The following is an 18,699-nucleotide window of genomic DNA, read 5'->3' on the forward strand; positions in this document are numbered from 1 at the left end:
AACGCGGACACTTGGAGCAGAACGGCGCCAGTCGGTAGAAGAAACACTCTGGTACGGAACCCATCCCAAGCAGGTAAGGAGGCTGCAGCCTTCTTCCTATCTTCATCAAGAGCATGTGTCTAGTGTCCTGTGTTAAGCTAACCATCCAGTTTTTTGTTTTTGTTTTTGTTTTTTTTCTGGCGGAAACTGATTCCAAATTGCTGTCGGTCTTACACCCCATATGGCCGCGTCTCTATGGCTGATGGTGAATCACAGTGTCCCTTACCAGACAGAGGTGTCTGGATGGGACTCAGCTCCCCAAAGAGAATTCCGAAGGGAAGGATCTGCATCCGACTCAGATTTGTAGTCTCCTTTGGACATGGCAGAAAGCTAAATAAGTATTTGTCATGAGGATGAAAGAAAGAATGAATTCTGAAAGAGTTGAGTTTTTGAGGCCAAGCTAGGGCAAAGGCCTCTGGGTGACCTCAAGGGACACCTGAGGAATTTGGAGCCTGAGATAGGTCTGACTGTTGGGGCCTGAGGAGAGGCTAATTCGTGGAGAAGCGGGATGAGAAGGTACTCAGCTCACTGGTGTTCTTTGTGGGGGACGGGGGGTGGAGATTTGAACACAGATTTCCAAAAGAACATTCCCACCACCCAAGTTCGCCTTTTCCAGCCCTTGATGTGTCTCAAGTTGGGGGTGGTCTCAGAGACCCGAGAGATGCCCCATCCCATGGGAGTTCATTGCAAAATCTATAATGGAATGACTGATGTGACAGAGGATTCAATGTGTCCACGACTGCCGAGAGCAGTTTGTAGGGATATCTGCTCGGTAAACATTCCACTTTAAAGGCCTTCTATAGAATAGGCTACAGTAGGAGAAAACACACAGGAAAACTTCAAAGTCACTTCCAAAACCCATTCCTGACCAATCAGCTTCCTAAAAGATCGAATACGTGTTTCCATCTTTTCACTATCAGCTGTGGATTTATCTCCTCCTTTCTTTTTTCCCCCTAAACGTATCAACAAAATACCTGCCAACTTGAAAACAGAAAGTAAAGCCAGCTTTTCATAATACGGAAGAAGTCTGTTGGCTGATCTAACAAATTTTAGATATGATGGGTAAGAAGTGGAGAGACCTTTTAGAACATCAACCAATACAGCTTAATGCCCTTTCCTGAAATACCGGCACAATCTTCGGGGGAAAGGCAGAAATTAAAACCCAAATCTTAAACAAAGTCACCCTTTTATTTCCCATCCTATCTAATGTATACTTGCCCTGCTTTTTTCCTAGGGGTGAGTCCTGAAATCGCGAACAGAAGCTAACTGCTATTCAGCTATGTGCTGTATTTACTAACAGTCTCTGGAATTCTTCCAGCATCCCACATTATTACAACTCCCAAGCACACCTCACAGAACTATGTAACCCTGGTCTGGGTGTGAGAAGGGAAAAAATGACGCCATGAGTCCATCCTGTGTATAAACCTGCATGAGGCACGGCTCAGTTTTGAAAAGTACTGTGTCATTTTTGTAAGGAGAGTTTTCAAAAAGGGTAGGAGTGCACGGGGCAAAAAAGGACTATGGGAGATGCCTTCTCTGAACCCCCCTTGAAGAAGGGCAGAGAGGAACGTAGTTCTGTTCAGTGAAAAATCACAGTCGGTTTCTTCTATAAATTTTAGTGCAACAGAACACCCAAAGTACAGCCATATTTCGAATTCTTTGAAGCCATTTTACTTAACCGTGGTGCAAGGTTTAAAGCACAAGCCCCTATGAGTTGGAAATAGCTAGAACAACAAAAGCAGACTGGTCCCATTTTTAAATTCCTTCCTCCCCCTCCATCTAACTCACCGGCAGACATCCAGGGGCGGACGGAGAAAAATTTGTCCAAATCTGGAGCTGTATCTGAGGTTAGAACAAAGATTCCTGCTCTAGGGCCCACGTTCAGTGGTACCTGACCTCCACGAAAGAGGGCTCAACTACATGTAGGCAGGCCCCTGGCAGTGGCTCCGGGAGACGAAGCCATCACACATCAGAGAGTCCTTCATTCCAACAACAGACACTTTGCATAAGAAACAAACAAACCAACAAACCTGCCCTCATAGTTCATTTACTCTAACTTTAGATACCCTGACATACCTTGCTTCTTAGCCCTTAGCAGATTTGAGAGAGATAAAGAAAAGTATGTTGGCAGAGAACAAAATGGCAATGAGAGAGGTAAACTATAAAAATAAGCATTCCACAGCATGGGAGACCGTGCTGAATGCACTCCGTGGTAAACAGGCTCGACTAACATCCAGCATACTTTGGTTAAGAAGGCAGTAAGCAAACACACCTGTAAACCTCATGCACGGGGGGTTAAAAATAACAACAACAACAACAAAAATATGGTTCTTGAGTGGTAAAGCTTCTGGAATCACTTTCCCCCTAAGCAGTGGTTCTCTATGATTATTCCTGCTCTAACACACGAAGCAAAGCAGTTCTATTTTCAACTATACGTGGAAGGGGGTGGGGAAGGAGCAAAGCCTGGGGAGACAAGGAGTCTGAAAAAGCCCCCAAGTCACCACTGAAAAAAACAATCATCTCCCCATTCCCTGCTTTGAGGATCACTGCCCTTAAGTCTCTAGAGAGACAGGATCTTCCCAGAGGAAGGATCTCAAAACATAAAAGTTTTCATTTTTGACTTTACTGAAACTTTTAAGGCATTCAAAGCATATCTTGAATATTCAGAAGAGAAAATAATATGTTGTCTGGAATTGACTTAAAAATAACAGGGCACGGGGCCGGGGGGCATCTGGGTGGCTCAGTCAATGAGCATCTGCCTCTTGATTTTGGCTCAGGTCACAATCTCAGGGTGGTGAGATCAAGCGCCGTGTCAGGCTCTGCACTGAACATGACGTCTGCTTAAGATTCTCTGCCCCTCCACTGCCACCCACCCCACCCTGTCCCCTGCTCCTGTGCCCATGGTCTCCTTCTCTCTCAAAACAAACAAACAGGGGTGGGGATTGTGTGAGAGGACAGATAAAGCGGTTTCGGCCATGAGAGTTGGCAGGTGCTGTGGGTAGTAGACAAGGAGATCAGGGCTCATAATATTCCCTACAGTTTTGCATGTGCTTGAAATATGCCATATTAAAAAGTTAAGTTTTGGGACACCTTGGTGGCCCAGTTGGTTAAGCGTCTGCCTTAGGCTGAGGCCATGATCCCAGGGTCCTGGGATCGAGCCCCATATCGGGCTCTCTGCTTAGCAGGGAGCCTGCTTCTCCCTCTGCCTGCTACTCTCCCTGCTTGTGCTCATACTCTTTCTCTCTCTGATAAATAAATAAATAAAATCTTAAAAAAAAAAGTTTTTATTTTAATGAAGGAATATTTCTTAAATGGTACTTAATAAAGCAATCTGGTAAAACAGAAAACAGTGCCCACCTTTTGGGGTTATGTTACAGAAAAAAGGGTCACAATTCTCCCTCCATGCAAACCCCTCTTGCCCTTCTGCCAAAAAAGCTTGCATGTAACTACATCAAATCGACAGCAATCGTTCTGCATTCTATTTTTAAAAGATGGCGAGAAAAATTCTTTCTATAGGGAAACCTGACAAGTTGGATAAAATGCAAAGAACAACCATGCAGAGGAGAAGGGTTTCTTTCCGCGCAACTCACTTATTTCTCGGAACACCTGACTTCGGCTCGCTTGTCTGATGAGCTTTCCCTGTCTATTCATGCCAGGAATGCTTTGTCCTAAGAGACTCCACCCTTCTTTGAGAGCCCAAAGAATTGGCCACTCTCCCAATCCAGCTGAGTTCGCCGTCAGGGTCTGTCCCCACAGTGATGTGCGCCGGGAATGTCACAGCTCATCACAAATAGGAAGCAGAATGGGAGAGTCCTGCGAGGGTCGGAACACTAAGGCGGCAATAATGACCACCTCCATTTTTACTTTTTTTTCTTTTGAAGATTTTATTTATTTATTTGAGAGAGAGAGAGAGAAGAGAGCACGAGAGGGGAGTAAGAGCGAGAAGCAGACTCCCCATGGAGCTGGGAGCCCGTTGTCGGACTCGATCCTGGGACTCCAGGATCATGACCTAACCCGCAGGCAGTCACCCAACCAACTGAGCCACCCAGGAGCCTGAGCACCTCCATTTTTAGAGCAGATACAATGACGGAAGCATTCTGCTACGCATAACCTGCAATGGCCCTAGAAAATGGCTATTCCTAACACCCCCATTTTAAGACTAGGGCACCAAGGCAGGAGAGGTTCAGACTGTACCCAAAATCACACAGTTACTGATAACACTACCTGACCCTGTGCTCTAACTCAGCCCTAAAACCATGCTAAAAATACCCAGAAAGGGGGTAAAAAATGACCTGGTGATATAAAAACAACAACGACATAGCCAACAACCACATTCTGTAAAGAGGGCTTCGCCATGGCGTCTGCGGTCTCTCTCTGCTCACCCAGAGGAGACTCCATTGGGATATGGCAGAAATGCAACCTGAGCCCCAGGATGTTCTATGCAGAGGGCATGGCAGCAGAATCAGGGTCCTGCCCCGTCACAGCCTCCCATACCTCCGCCCCCCAACCCAGTGCCTCTTACCTAGACAACCTTCCTTCTACGGTTCCAGCTGGTGCCGCAGAGAGGGGTAATCCCGGCCCGTCACACACAACCTCTTCCAAAACCAATATGAGAAACACAATCGCAGGAGCAACCGAAGAGGCTTCCCAGCCTGTTCACATGACTCACTCGTCAAAACAAAAGAAACTCGCTGAAGGTAAACATACCTCCGATGCGCTTCACCCTCCTCCAGGATGTGCACCCTGGAGGGACAAAGCTGATCAAGAGAGGGGCTCTTCGTGAGAGGCTGTCACCAGGGACCTCCCTCGTTAGCAAAGTTTTCCACACCTCCCTCTCCCGTTTCCTTCCTGCCCATGCCTGAGCTCCCTCAACTTCGCTCACATGTCCAGGGCTTTCGGATGGGAGGACTCCCTGTGTCACTTCCTATCCAAACAGACGCAGCAGCCACGCCTCTCTGCCAACTCTCTCTCCGGGTGCACGCAGCGTCCAGCTTCCCTGCCTTCTCTGCCCCCACCCAGTGAACCCCACCCAGAGGTGGCGAGGTGACTTCCCTGCATGAGGCACTTACAGGCTGCAGAACCACAGCTCCACGGCCACCTCAGTCTCTGCATTCGTACCCCGGGGGGTCACGATGCCCCCCCTCCCGCACCGAGCTGCTGGGTCAGTACCGTTAGTAATAGATCAAGTGCAGATCAAGACGGTGAGCTCTATTCCTCAGTCCGCAGTCGCTGTCCTTGCTGTTCCTGTCACCAAATACTGCAGGAAGCCCACGGAAACCCAGACTGTCAAGGGTCCCAAGAATAAGAATTACCCCTCCAACAAGCCCACGGCTATCGAATTTTTTTAGAGATAAGGCGAGTTCTCGCAAAGAGACAAAATGCAAAACAAGCAACTACAGGTCTCCCGGACGGGGAACCGTGACTGGGAACCGTAACAGGATGCTCGGTGGACTTCGGACACCAGTGACCGCTGCCGTGAGTCAGAAATAGAGGCCAGCGGGGCCCAAAGCGTTACAATGCAATCCTTCTCCAGCACCAAGACATTGAATCAGAGCGGAGGAAGAATGGAAACAGGTAGCAACTGGTGCCAGCTGGTATAGAGTTGCATAATTCCAGCTGATGTAACCAAATGCTCATTACTAATGGGAGAAAACAAAGCTTCTGAACCCAGGCGGTCAGGCTACAGGTTGGCATCGACAGACTAGGTAGACCACCCGCGCACCTGCACGCACGCGCACGGGAAGGCCGTCGCAATCGACCTTTCTTCTCTCTGTCCCCTGCCTACGAGACACACACACACCACCGAAGTGGGTACCTGGAAAAACGTATGGCATACGAAGCAGCTCTCAGGGCCACTACAAAGAAGAGGCACCTGCTTCCCGCACAGCGACTTGGCGGTGGTAGAAACAATTTGTTAGCAGACTAACATTCCTGTTACTGTTGATGACCTCACGACGGCAAGTGCTCAGCTGTCTGCGTCCGCGTTAAGCAAGCCGGGGCCTCTAGAGACAAGATGCTACCTGCGGGACGGCTCTCTCCCTGGGCGGGGGAAGCCTGCAGCCCTGCAGGGTGTGGGAACAGGAAGCAGCAGGAGGGCAAAGGTCAAGTGCTCGGGTTCTCAAGGTGGACTCTTAGCTCTTAAAAACTGAGAAACTTAAACATGTACGATTTCTAACAAATGCATATCTGACAAAGAGAGCAAACACTACACAGAGTAAACCGACTTCAAGAGGCTCCCTTTGCTCTCCTGACTTATGCCTATGTTTCAGAATGTTAAGGATTTCCAACCTCCCTGGAAATAAACCCCGTCGACTGAAATCGTTGTACCTAAGCAAAAACGTCCCTGGGAAAAGAAACGCCTGTCTATTCTTCAACTAGACTGTGCAAGGCCAGAAACCAACAACGCTTTCTACAGCCTTTAGGACCCCAAATCCCCCTGCCCTATAATTAACGCGTACTCTAACTCAGCAGTGTCACTTCAGGGAAGTGAAAGCGATGAGTCTTAAGGATTACGTATAAGGATGGTGCAGTAAACAGTGCCTGTAATGGAAGGCGGGGGACGAAAAACACCTTAAATATCTGTAATAGTTACGACCAAATTAACCCTGGCATAGCCACATTATTTGGGTATTGTTAAGCAGTTATGAAAAATCAGTTAATAAAAAAAATCAGTTAAATCTGAATCCATGAACTCAGAGTAACACCCATTAAAAATTCTATACCTACTGGTTCATTGCAAAAGTTGTTGGGTAATACACAAGCAAAAGCAAAGTTAGTCATTGTGCATGTGTTAATGCTTACACAAGGCTTGGAGAAAAGTGTGGAACATGTCCATCCTCAGAGGGATAAAAGGGGAAGCAGAACATCGATTTTGCCTTATTCAATCTTCAGAGTATTACTGATGTGTTAAATCAAAAACCTCATTATGTTAAATACTGCCTCTCCTGGGGCACCTGGGTGGCTTGGTCGATAAAGTGCCTACCTTTGGCTCAGGTCCTGGTCTCAAGCCCCAAGTGCAGGGGAGTCCAGCTCCTTGCTCAGCGAGGAGCCGGCCTCTCCCGCAACCCCTCCATCCTCTTGTGCACACGCATGCACGGACTCTCTCTCTCTCTCTCTCTCTCTCAAGTAAGATCTTCAAAAGTAAAACAGTAAGTAAATAAATACTACCTCTCCTAAGTACTAGCTATGAAAAAAAATTGGGGAGAAGTCTTCCTTCAGGAGTAAATTCTATCCGTCATCATTTACCATAACAGCTATAGGATCATCTGAGTGATTACCGTGTGCCAGAATTGAGCTAGATGTTCCCAGGCACCGTACCATCTGACCCCCTCAGTCCCAACTTACAGACAAGGAAACTGGGACCACATAACCTGGCCAGAGTTCCAAAGCCAGCAGGAGGCAGAGACTGGCTCCAAAGGTCAGTCTTCACAACTAAATTATACATACAGTAAGATGCACCTTGACCATATATGCCCCCTCACAAATAACAATACTTAGAACACAATCTCGTTAACCACATGGCTTTTAGCACCATATAAATCACACCTTGACTAAGAGCAAAAGTAAAACAAAACAAAACAAAGCTTGGGATCAAACATTCCTTTTCAAAACTGGAATTAAAACCAGTTAAATCCTGGGACTTCCAAGAGTTTTCCTTCTTTTGAATTATTGGGCCTAGAAGGCCATTCTTTTTCTACTTTAACTAAAAATTTTAATCATCTTTAATCCTTCCTGATTATAGATACATTATAAAAAACTGAAAATTATAGAAAACTAGGAAGGAAAAAGAAAAATCACCCAAAACGTCACCACCCAAACCGGACCAATTTCAAACTTTTTTTTTTTTAAGATTTTATTTATTTATTTGACGGAGATCACAAGTAGTCAGAGAAGCAGGCAGAGAGAGAGAGGAGGAAGCAGGCTCCCTGCTGAGCAGAGAGCCCGATTCGGGGCTTGATCCCAGGACCCTGGGATCATGACCTGAGCCGAAGGCAGAGGCTTTAACCCACTGAGCCACCCAGGCGCCCCCAATTTCAAACTTTTGCATACTTTATCCCATTCTTTTAATTACGTATATTTTAAATTTGTTGACATAGTTGGGACTGTACTACAACATCTGCTATTTCATTCTGTTTACTATTTATTATTTTTCCTTATTGTTTCTGAAAAACTTACTGAAAGTTGCTCAAAAACAAGTTTAAGCTGTTACATAATATTCCATGATAAGGATCAACATTTATTTATTGTTGAAATGCTGACTTGGTTCTGATTTTTTGCAATTGTTCAAAATGATTTGCCTATACTTCTGAGTCTTTCTTTAGGGTAGATTCTTTTTTTTTTTTTTTTAAGATTGCATTTATTTATGTATTCCTTTGTTTATTTATGTATTTATTTATTTAATAGAGAGAGTGTGAATGAGCAGGGAGTGGGGCAGAGGGAGAAGTAGACTCCCCATCCCCACTGAGCAAGGAAGCCTGGCGAGGGGCTTGATCCCAGGACCCCGACTCACAAGGCTGGATGCCAGAACCCTGGGAGCTTGACCTGAGCCTACGGCAGATGCATAACCATCTGACCTACACAGGTGCCCCTCTAGGGTAGATTCTTAAGGAAGAGAGTTATAAGCCAAAAGCTGTATGTTTCTAGAAGTCTCCTACTGCATGTCCCTAAACTGATTCCCAAAGGACTGTCAAATGCATAAGCTATGAAAAACTGCTATGATTTCCATTTCTATACCTGCAAAATGATTGAAATACTGGGTTTTCTCAAGTCCTTCAATGCCAAGCTGCATAACATAGACCAGATAGGACTCAAACTTGGGAGTCAAAAGCACCAAGACCAGGTTACAGCTTTCTTTTCTCTTCCTGGGTTACCAAAAGCATAGCTCCTCAGCAAGGCAGAAGAGTTTTCCTACAGGAAAATTTCAACCCAAAAAGGACATAACAAAATCCTAAGGTGAGAGCAGATCTGGGCAGCAGACTGTCCCCCCAAATCCAGCCTGCAATAAACAGGACCCGTTCCCTGATTAGCTGCAGCGCTACGTCACAGTATCACAACCTCAGAAGTAGCAATCTGAGGGGAGCTTTTATGAAATACAACACAGGGGGGCGCCTGGGTGGCTCAGAGGGTTAAGGCGCTGCCTTCGGCTCAGGTCATGATCTCAGGGTCCTGGGATCGAGTCCCGCATCGGGCTCTCTGCTTGGCAGGGAGCCTGCTTCCCGCTCTCTCTCTCTCTCTGCCAGTCTCTCTACCTACCTGTGATCTCTCTCTGTCAAATAAATAAATAAAATCTTAAAAAAAAAAAAAAAAGAAAAGAAAACTCTACTGAGTTTCTTTCAAAAAAAAAAAAAAAATACAACACAGGGTCCTCCATCAAGTGGTGACTATGGATTTACTTGGCCTGTACATCAAATGACTGTACTTCCTCATATTTATATATCGTTTCCTCAAATACCATTATTCACTCAGCACAGACTCCTGATTGTGGGAAATCCGAAAGAACAAGTAAGGAGACCGGCCCTGCCTACCAGGCAGTAGGAAATGCTGGGCGAGGATAAAAACAGAGCAGCACACGGGCTGGGCAGCTGTGAAGACATGAGCCCAGACACAGGCAAGGATGAGCAAGAAACAAGGAGAGGATGAAAATGCCCACCCACCACCCGGAGCCCACGCTCTGGTTCGGGATAATCCACAAAAGACAGAGGAGGGCAGGGCAGGCGGCCAAGGCATATGGCTCAAGAAGAAAACAAAAGAGCATCCAGTATGGAGAGATTCTGACTGAAGATTATGTTGAAGCTCATTTTATTCTACATAAATGCAGTATTTGAAGCAAGAGCAATGGGGAGCGCCCATAAATTCAGCACCGGGCAAGAATAGAAATTAAAATATTCTATTCATCTTACTAGTACATATGATTTTTTTTTAATTGTCCCACTGAAGCCAACATTGGAGCCATAGTCACTGGTCCTCGAGAGCACAGCTGCATGGACGTTAGCCTGTCAATGCAGTAAAGGAGGATCCTGACCCAGCAACTGGGGAGCAGTGGAGGCCTGAGCGAAGGGGGAAGATTCCACTCTACCACCCATGCCTGGACCCTCTCAAGGGAGAATGAACTAATTTGGGAAGAAAAAAAACAAACAAACAAAAAAAAACCCTTCTATGCTAAGAACTTTTAGAAACACATCAAAGGGGGGGCACTTGGGTGGCTCCGTCGTTTGAGTGTCTGATGTTGGTTTCCACTCAGGTCATGATCTTCTTGGTTGTGAAATCCAGCCCTGTGTCAGGCCCCACGCTCAGCCCGGAGACTACTTGAGATTCTCTGTCTCTGCCCCTCCCTCCACAGACTCTCTCTCTCTCTCTAATACATAAGATCTATATTAAAAAAACATACCAAAGCAAAATTATTCGGGATGCCTGGGTGGTTCAGTTGGTTAAGCATCTGCCTTCGGCTCAGGTCTGAGGTCCTGGCATGGAGTCCTGCATCGAGGTCCCTGCTCTGCGGGGCGCCTGCTTCTCCCTCTACCTCTGCCTCTCTCTCTCTCTCTTATCTCTCATGGAAAAAAATAAAATCAAATCAAATCTTAAAAAAAAAAAAGCAACATTATTCAAGATGGCTATACTTTGAAGGCTCATTCCAGTAACAATCTTTCGACCGTATTGAAATTTCTTCTTTGTACAATATACTGATATCTCTACTGAGGATTTTATCTCTTTTCTCCTTGAAGCCTTTCACCCTGGAAAGGACAACTGGGAACCATCATCTCCATATCACACTTTCTTATATTTAACATTCTTATTACGACACTCACTGCTTCAGATTCTCCGACGTAAATACTCCTACCTTGCTTGTCTTCTCTTTTGAGGTACTAACTAGTTCATGGCCCTGTAATCATCTCTGTGGTTTCCTGGTCACTCTAAATCCTTCTTGCTTTCTCTTCCTTAAAGAACTAAAATGAGGCACGTTATCTTTACAACCTAAATCAGGGGATGGGCTCAGTTCAGAAAACACAGAGCACACATGTTGGATTTGCCTGTGAAATGTTCACTTGAATGAAAAGATCACTTACTAGAGAAGACACCAAAACAAAATCTAACCATGTTCTCATTTGTGTCAGATAATGAAGAAGAATGTGAGAAAGGAAAAAGAAAGCATGAAGTAGGTGGGGAATATCTAGGCTGAATTACTTGCTCCGTCTGGTTGCCTGAATCCAGTCAATGATTAGAGAGAGCTACAAGTTGGGAGACAACCAGGTTTAAGTGGCAAAACAAAGAGGTTTCCCCAGTTGAAAAACCACTTCAAATCATGGAAGGGAACATAATACAAATGCTACAAGCTGAATGTTTGATAAAACAAGGCGGGTTTCAGAAACCCCACACCAAAAATAAACAAAAATAAAAACAAAAAAACAAATACAGAAGGGAAAAACCTGGGAGAGTAAGCTAGACAGGCCTTCCGGAAGCTTAACTTGGAGAGGCACAAGGTACCAGGTGTTGGTTTTGTTTTGTGAGGTGGGTAGGTTGTTGTGTTTTTGTGAAGTATGTAGGCTGTGAGTTGGGAAGGAATTGAAAGTAGGGTAATTGTCTGAATGTCTTTATAAGGAGGTGTTACTCCTCCCAGTCCAGACGGCACAGAAGTCGGAGGGCTCCAGGAGGAGAGAGAGAAGGGGGCAGGTGAAATATTCTGACAGGACCGGCTCACGTGGGAAGTTGTGTAAGAGGAGTTCCTTAAAGCAGCTGGAGGTATGTGGGAAGTCTCAGTCAGATGTTTAAAGAAAACCAAGCAAATGCAAAGGTGAAGCATTTACAAACTCAAGAAAAAACAAAAATGTGTCCAAGAAAGAAACCCCAATCTAAACACCACACTTGGCTACGCCATAAACATTACCTGCGTATTTATACTAAGCAGAAAGCACTGAACTGAATCCAACCGGAGTGTTAGAGCGACGATTCTGGAATGACGGTGGCCAGGAAGATGGGGTATAGATGAGCTAAGGTCCCTCTCTGCCACGGCCACCACCATCATCTGGGCGAACACGGTTGGAGCACTCAGCAGCTGTTAGAGTTCTTACACTGAGTCCTCCCGAGTGGCCTTGTGCCTCTCCCAGGAGTTGGCCACAAAACAGAAGTCATCATGTAGCCTCCCAGACGAGCAAAGAAGGGTGTTTCTCTAGCAAGGAAAGCCTCCTGGGAATGCCCTGCAGTCGGCCTTTGGAATTCTTTGAGCAAGGACAGGAGGAGCATCCCACCAACTTCAGCAAGTCCGGGTCAGAAGCAAGCCCTCATCAGACAGGAGGAGAGGCACACAGAAGGGCCAGTGGGAGAAGTGGACCGGAAGCGGACTGACCTTGCCCTCCAACTCCCCACCTCCACCACCCAAATAATAACGGAAGTTTAATCTCAATGCAAGCACACATGTCTTTTATACTGAACCTAAACCCATGAAGAGCAAGGCTGAAGACATCCAGCCTTTCACAGGTACCTGGTGATCCCCTGAGCTCAGACATCTACAGACGCTGGAACCATTAAAAGCAGTATTACTGAGAGGGTCAATGTTATGATTACAGTGTTCATGACCAAAGTTATGCCCTAATTCTACCAGAAATTCAAAAACTTGGAATTTAAATTTAGTTTAATGAAAAATTTCCTAGTATTTATTCTTTTATTTTTTTTTTTTAAATTTCAGCTTTATTGGAGTATAATGGCATACAAAATTATAAGATATTAAAAGTGAATGCCATGTCAGAGGGGTAAGCCTCTGCCTTTGGCTCAGGTCATGATCTCAGGGTCCTGGGATTGAGCCCCACGTCAGGCTCTCTGCTCAGCGGGGAGCCTGCTTCCTCCCCCCTACCGCTGCCTGCCTCTCTGCCTACCTGTACTCTCTCTCTGTCAAATAAATAAAAATAAAACTCTTAAAAAAAAAGTGAATGCCATGATTTGAAACACAAACATACTGTGAAAAGATTCATATATTGTATATATTATATACATATATACTTATACACACACACACACACACACACACACACACATATAATGACTATGACTCCAATGACTATGGCTCTGGTCTTGGCTTCAAAGGAATTTTAATTTAAATCCATGTATGTTGTATATATTAATTATACTTTGTGTCATATATTGTGAAAAGATTCCAGAATCGTCTCACTAATACTCTGGTTAGATTCAGTTTGGTGCTTTCTGGTCAATATAAATATGTAAGTAATGTTTACAGCTTAGCCAACTGTGGTGTTTACACTGGGTTTTCTTTCTTGAACACATTTTTGTATTAAAATCAAAATTCTGGATCTTGACCTTTTTTTGAAATTATAGTTACCATTTCTGGAGCATCTCCTCTGAACTAAACTCGGTGCATTCTAGTACTCACATCACCAACCCTGTGGTAGGTATTTGACCCATTTAACAGATGAGTCAACTGAAGCTTACAGAGTGTAACTCACTTAAAAACATACTAGCTAGCGAAGGAATTCAGTCTCAGTGAGGTGACGTAGTCTCCTATCTTCCATAATATCTTAAAGGAGCCTGATGAAGACTCTTCTACAGAGTCTGGAGGCTCCAGGGAAGTCAGTCTCTGCCGATAGAAATCTAACTTCGAGCTTGTGACCGACTGACAGTGTTGTAAACAACTAGTTAACCATGTTAAAAACTATAGACTTTGAGCGCCTAGGGTTAGGACAATGGGAGCGAAGTGCTAGATGACCCCAGGGTCAGAAGAAAAAGCAAGAATTGAGATTAGAAGGAATGGAGAGGGAGGCGCCCCAGTCTTCACCCACCGGAGCGGAGCCCGGTGTTTGCTCTAGACATATGCCTGCTGTTTACATTGTTCCTCCCCCGTTCCTCTGTTTCAATGACAAAAACAGCCTCCCATGGATCCTCACGTTCCTCCCAAAAGTGAACGGAGGCCCATCTTATACTGTAGTGTTAAAAAAATAAACCACAACATGGGAAAGGTCTCGGATATTTACACGACCAACTGGCAGAGCCCAAGGTTTAACTTTGGCACTTCTCAGGAAATCCAGAAACGCTGACCCACTGTCACCCAGAGGCGAGGACCTTCTACCTATTTGTATTAACTCTGCACACGTTGGTCAAATTCTTCAAAGCACCTTTTCATTCCAACAGAATAAAAAATACCAGATAAACACGGGAAGTGATGAATGTGTGGATTAACTAGATTGGGGGCGGGAGGTGTGAATCTTTTCACGATGTATATGTATAACAAATCACGCCATTCACGTTAAATATCTTACAATTTTATATGCAGTTATGCTCCAACAAAGCTGAATTTAAAAAAATTAGAAGAATAAATACCAGGAAAAAAGGTAAGTGCAGGTGTGAACACAAACCGTGCTTCTCTCGAGCCAGTTCCAGTATGAAAACAAGTTCCAGTCGTGTCACTGATTCATGGACAGTTCACATACGGGTAGTGAAAGGGAAAGGAAGGAGGAGGCAGGGAACAGCTTACTGGAAGTCTCAAAAAATTAGCCAGACTAGAATTAAGGAAAGTGAATCAAAGACTTGGAAATGCAGTATAAGAGCAACAGAGGAAAGGGGCTTACTCAACCCATGCTTTGCAAATAGCACAGGAAAAGATCTGAAAGCATCTTGTTGCAAGGTAACATGCTCACAGTGACTTAAACCTCAGCCAGCAGCGTGGAAGGGCCTCACCAGCAGGCTCCAGAAGGGGAGGCAGGAGCCACCAGGAGGATCCACAGAAACGGACGCATCTGAGAGAGCGTTGGGGGAAGGCAGTGCTGGGTTGCCTGCCTGGTCCACCACACCTCCCATAATTCTGTCCCCGTAACAAGAGCGAGAATGAAATCGGAACAGAGCTGGAACCTCAAGTCCATGCCCTAAAGCCCTGTAACCACTCGGTGCAAAGACCTCACGGTCACATCACACTAACGATGGACACAGCAGAGGAAACAGCTCTGGATACACCATGTGGCGTACGAGCCAACCTTATAAACAGAAGAACATTTCTATCCAAACCTGAATTTTGTACTGACCCAGGCGATCCTCCCACTTAGAAGCCAAGAGAAGGAACTGAAAGGTCAATGTGTTTTCCCTTGTTAGATTTAAGATTCTATTTCAGGCTAATGACCTAACCTACATTTTTTTTTTAAGATTTTATTTATTTATTTGACAGAGATCACAAGTAGGCAGAGAGGCAGGCAGAGACAGAGAGGGGGAAGCAGGCCCCCCGCCGAGCAGAGAGCCTGATGCCGGGCTTGATGAGGGGCTCGATCCCGTGACCCCGGTACCATGACCCGAGCCAAAGGCAGAGACCTCAACCCACTGAGCCACCGAGGCGCCCCCTAATCCACATTTTAAAAAGAAATTCATTACTGCAAATACTTATCCAGGACCTACTCCGTACCAAGCACTAGGCTGGACAACAGGGACAACACTATTTAAGAAGACACACAGCTGTGCTGTCCTCACAGAGGACACCTAAGACACCTTCACTCTCTCTAAAACCACCGTCTGCACAGGCGCGCCAAGGAACTGAAATTAAGCAGGACAGTGCTATGTCTGAGCATATAGAAATCACTGAATAGGGACGCCTGGGTGGCTCAGTTGGTTGAGCAGCTGCCTTCAGCTCGGGTCATCATCCCAACGTCATGGGATTGAGTCCCACATAGGGCTCCTTGCTCCGCAGGGAGCCTGCTTCTCCCTCTGACTCTGCCTGCCACTCTGTCTGCCTGTGCTCGCTCTCGCTCGCTGTCTCTCTGACAAATAAATAAATAAAATCTTTAAAAAAAAAAAAAAGAAAGAAATCACCGAATAATGCACCGGCACAAGTCTTCTCTTTTCTTCACAATATCTGCCTTTCTGGAACTATCAGATGCCAGCACGTTAAGGAGGACCACCAACTTGCACGCATTCGACTCATTTCTTCCGGGCGATGGCCACATGTCAGACAGGGTAGATACAAAGAGTCCAACACGGTTCTCGTCTTCAGAAGCTCATAAACTAAAGAGGATGAATTATTCGAGGATGAATTCTTGAGAATCAGCAGGCAAATGGCCTTCTCTGAAAAGAGGTTTGACAGCTGGGTTTAAAAAGTTTTTTGCAAAACTGACACAAAGTAGTCTTCTTGCCTTTTTCTCCTTAACGAGCACCGACCTCGGAACAGGCTCTTGACCTCTCCACTGTGCTGAAATGCACTCCATCCAAATGAGCTCGCGCCCCGTCTCCAAATGTGAAATTCAGTCCACCCTCCCACGATGGCATCCAAAGACATCAGGATTTTCCCTAGTGTCTGCTGCAGCTAATGCAGCTTCTAAAGATTAAATACAGCAGCTCAAGGAAGGTCCTTTAAGAGCGGCTCCTTGTCTACCTAAATAGCGAGGAGGAGGAGGAGGAGGAGGATGCTGATAATGGCGGTGAGTTCTAACTGTGTCTTCAATGACAGCATTTACTCTCTGTCAAGCCCTGCCATGATTACAGCCCTACGGGAGAGGCATATTAGTTATCCCCATTGTACAGATGGGAAAACTAAGGATTGAAGAGATTGGGCTCAGGAACACAAAGCCAGGATATGGCAGAGCCAAGCCCAAATGCTTACCCATCGCACATGGCCTCCCTCTGCCACCCCTCCCCCGCATGCCCCGAACACCTGCAGCGCTGCCGTGTCTATCCTCCGTGCAGTAAAGTGCTCTTCCCTCCGAAAGACCCTCCTTCCCAGTCTGTACTCATGCGGAGTCACCTTTCCAGGCAACCCGTCCAGACGCCCCCTCTAAGGTCGGCGGATGCCTCCTGTCTGGATCGGCTCCGCCCTGGGCATGGACCCCCTCTCCCCCAGCACTCTCCCATTATAGGCATTCTGTTATGAGCTGCTCAAGGCCCTGGCCATTTCGTGTTCAACTCTGCAGCCCCACGGCCCAGTGAGAGCACTTACGCATAGCAGGCAGCAAATCAACTGTGTCGCTTGGTTGAACAAATGAACGAGGAAAGAGAATGCAGGCTAAGGGCTTCTTCCAGGATGGTCTCCGGAACCAGAAATCCCTGAGTTCAAGTCCTGACTCCACTTCTTACCGACCTGTCCAATTTACTCACCTTTCTAAGCCTCAGCATCTCATGGATAAAATGAAGGCTATCAAGTACCACCTACCACAAAAGGCTGGTCCGAGGGTTCTGATTGGGCAGCCTGGCTCAGGAAGTGGCACACAGTATGTGCTCCATCAATGTTAGCTATGAGTAGTAAAGGACAGGTCAAACACCTGCTCTCTAATGATAACGAAATTTATCACCAGGTATGCCTCGGTGGCTCAGTCGTTAAGCGGCTGCCCTCGCTCGGCTCAGGTCACGATGTCAGGGTCCTGGGATTGAGCCCCGCATAGGCTTTTTGCTCGGCGGGGAGCCTGCTTCCCCCACCCCCGCCCCTGCCTGCCTGTGCTCTCTCTGTCAAATAAATAAATTCTTAAAAAAAAAAAAAAAAGAACTTTGCCCCCAGTAGTCAGCTTCTCTGTCCCCTCCAATCTCAAGGCTCTGAGCAAAATACAAAGTCAGCCCTCTCTTGATGTGGCTGGGGGATGAAGGCTCATTTCCACAACCACTCCAGGTCCCTTCAGACCTAAACATTTAAAGATCATTTAGATTGGGGAGCCTGGGTGGCTCAGTCATTTGTGTGGCAGGCTGTTGGTTTCAGCTCAGGTTGTGATCGCAGGGGTCCTGGGATGAAGTCTTGCATTAGACTCCCTTCTGCTCCCTCCCCCTACAAAGCCTCTCTCCCTCTCTCTCTCTCAAATAAATAAATAAAATCTTTTAAAAAAAATCATTTAGGTTTTTCCAGGAAACTTTGAAGGGGGGAAGAAAACACATAACCTTGAATTTAACCTTTTCTCCCAAGACAAGATCTCCTTGGGAATGGAGAACCTAGCTCCGAAAACAGCGGTTGCTTGTGTAATACTTACCTTTGACAGAGCACTATCAGTAACTGCAACACGTGCATCACTAGGTCAGAGTTTAAAATACTAGTCATTTGTATTTTTCTCTCGTGTATATACACAGAATGGGAAACACTTCTGTTGGCTAACGTATGGCCAAGGATATTTTAATGAATATGGCATAACTGACTTCATACGGTGTAACTCTATATTCAGTGGCTTACGAATGATTTGTTTTTAAATACATGTTCCTGGGATGATGCCTGAGTGGCTCAGTTGTTAAGCATCTGCCTTTGGCTCAGGTCAAGATCCCAGGGTCCTGAGATCAAGTCCCGCACGGCTCCTTGCTTAGTGTGTGTGCTTGTGTGCTCTCTCTCTCTCTCTGACAAATAAATATACATAAATAAATAAAATATTTTTTAAAAATCACTAAAAAATAAAGCAATATTTTCCTTAATACATTTGTAAAATCTACAGATCTCATTATAATCACCAAGTAGGACCAGGAGCTGAATGGTCAAAAATATCGCAGTGTCTCAAAGGGAGTCCAAATAAGAAATAACAAGCCATTAATCTGCTCCAGGAAAAACTGCTTTTGGACAAGACTGCAGCTGTTAAATTCAGATGGGGCAGGGAAAAAAGCTTTTTTGAAACAGTCACCATTTGCTATTTTAATATATTTTTCACACCCACAGATAAGCAACACTTCATGTTTCTTTTCTAAACATAAAAATAAAACTCTCCTGGCATTCTTGGT

General features: G+C 45.6%; 1 protein-coding gene across 3 annotated transcripts in view; it reads right to left on the reverse strand.

Moving 5' to 3' along the window:
* PTPN14 (protein tyrosine phosphatase non-receptor type 14) overlaps positions 1-18,699 on the reverse strand; it is a 174,756-nt gene that overhangs the window by 113,642 nt on the left and 42,415 nt on the right. The window contains exon 1 of one of the 3 annotated variants that reach the window (XM_082701738.1): positions 4,562-4,931. The exons of the other annotated variants lie outside the window; for them this stretch is intronic. The gene's annotated coding sequence lies outside the window, so the exon portion shown is untranslated. Of the gene's footprint in view, positions 1-4,561; positions 4,932-18,699 lie in introns of those variants that run through there. 3 annotated transcript variants of the gene reach the window in all.

Source organism: Mustela nivalis (genome assembly GCF_964662115.1).
Source record: "Mustela nivalis genome assembly, chromosome: 16".
In the NCBI taxonomy this organism is placed as follows: Eukaryota; Metazoa; Chordata; class Mammalia; order Carnivora; family Mustelidae; genus Mustela; species Mustela nivalis.